A 2,355-nucleotide genomic window follows, 5' to 3' on the forward strand; every position below is an offset into this window, starting at 1 on the left:
CAATCAGCCCCTTCTGTTGATCTGACATGAACACCCAACCATCACCCTCATTCTTGATCTTCAAATCTTTATTGAGCTTTGCAAGAAACCAAAACCATGATTTGTAAGTCTCCTTCTCCACAATGGCCCAAGCTATGGGGTACATTTGATTATTTGCATCTCTGCCAAGAGCACAAAGGAGCTGACCATAACATGCACCCTTAAAGAAACATCTATCAAGACCTATCACTTGTCTACAACCAACAAGAAATCCCTTTTTACATGCATCAAAACAGATGTAAAATCTTTGGAACACATGATTGTCTTCCTTCTCATCTTGGTCCAATTTCACTGCTACAGTGCTTCCTGGGTTTGACCTGAGTAGCTCTAGCTGGTAGTCGAAAACCTTGGAATATTCTCCTTTGGAGGAATCCAGTAACTTTGATAGGACCAGCCTCTTAGCCCTTTTGCATTGTGCAATGGTCACATCTGCAAACATTTCACTAAGAATTGTTTTCTTTATTTCTTCCAACTTCCAACTTGGATTTGATTTTATTAGCCGACCATATCTCTTTGCAATGACACTAGATGTCACCAGTTTATTGTCCCTTCTAGGAATGCAGTTGTGCTCATCTACAAATGTAGACACTTGCAACCATTTGTTTCTTGTTGTTTTAGATGCATAAATCATCCATTTGCAGCCAGGCCAAGTACAATGAGCCCTCACCTTGTTGGTTTCATCTTTTGTAAAGCCAATATGCCTATGTGTTTTGATTCCATAGTTTATCAATGCTTTCTTCATCTGCTCTCTCCCTCGAAAAACCATTCGAAGCTGAAAAGAAGGAATTTCTGCCTTGCTATCAAACCTTTTCCATTGGCTATGCCTCCTCACTAGGTTTATCCCTCCCTCTTCCTCTTCAACAGCACTAGCCATATGTGAAATTACCATCTCATCAACAATATCTGTTCCAACAAACTGCACAGGAATCAATGGCATTCTGGTCCCTCTATGCCTGGAGTATGTTTCACCTACATCAATTGTCACCAAACCCTGAAGATTCACATCATTAGTACTCTCTTCAATCTCCCTCTTCTCAATCTGCTCCTCAATTGATGCCTCAGTGTGCACTTCAGTCTCATCTACATGCTTATCAAATTCTTCCACATAAATGTCAGCAAAAGCACCATCCATAATGCCACTGTCCATGCTTGCAACTGAAGCATTGTCATGCAGAAAAAGAAGTCCATCAGCCAGGCATTTCCCTGGAACTAACCAGTGTAGCTTGTAGGTGTAGTTTCCTTTGCAATGCCCTCTTTCAATATGATACAAATCCTCAGCATAAGCACACAATTCTGCATAACTAAGCATGTCTCTTGGAATATGCATCTCTGTCTTTAGCTCTCCTGAGTAATGAACATGTCCATTCTTGCTCTCAAATGAGCCAAGATAATGATATCTGGCCAAGAAGTAATCAAGTGGATCGGGCGGATCCAAACGAGCTGCAAAATGAATGAAATTTCTCGTTAATTATACTTACAAAGTTAAGAAATGCAGTCATGATTCAGTACATATTCTATCCAAATGCACTAGTAAAATTACTAAAACCACACTACTCTGTAGTCAAAACTGCACTAACAAATGCACTACTAAATTCACTACTGAAGTTGCAGGCAAAACTACTAAAACTACTGAAAATATAGTCAAAACTACAGTCAAAACTACAAAAACTGCGACCAAATGCAAATGCAGCACTAAAACTGCAGCCAAAACTAGTACAGCTATTCTGAATTCGGTCTAAATTCAGAGTAGTTGTACAGACGTACTTATACTGCACTACTAAAACTGTAGTCAAAATTCAGAGTTAGCAGTCTTCAGCAGTCAAATTCAGTCAAAAACATTATGCTCTGTTTCTTCAAGACAATCACTAGAAACACAGTGCAAATTAATATACTTTTCTCGGAAAACAACATGCCGATCATCCGCAAATTAACACCTTATAATATCAATGCAACAGAGCTGTCATGAACACACTATGCGATCAAGCCTTTTCCCATAACACGTACATTATCTGATCCAACGAACATACCTGATGCCATCGCTTGATTCCGACGAGACGGATTCGCGACGGTCGACGCCGGTGTAGCCCTAGCCGCGGAAGACGAGAGACCTTGCGCTCCCTCTATCCCATGCCAAGGCGACGTCCAGCCTGACAGACGATGGCCGACGATGGTGGCGACGGCTACGACGGCAACAGCGACGATGCTAAGACGACAACGGCAGAGGCAGTTGTAGCAGGCGTGGATGGCGGCGCTGCGGCCCTTGCGGTTTTCACTCCGAAACAGACGCGAGGATAATAGAGCCCCACTTATTTCAGC

Source organism: Triticum urartu, chromosome 2, assembly GCF_003073215.2.
Source record: "Triticum urartu cultivar G1812 chromosome 2, Tu2.1, whole genome shotgun sequence".
NCBI lineage: Eukaryota > Viridiplantae > Streptophyta > Magnoliopsida > Poales > Poaceae > Triticum > Triticum urartu.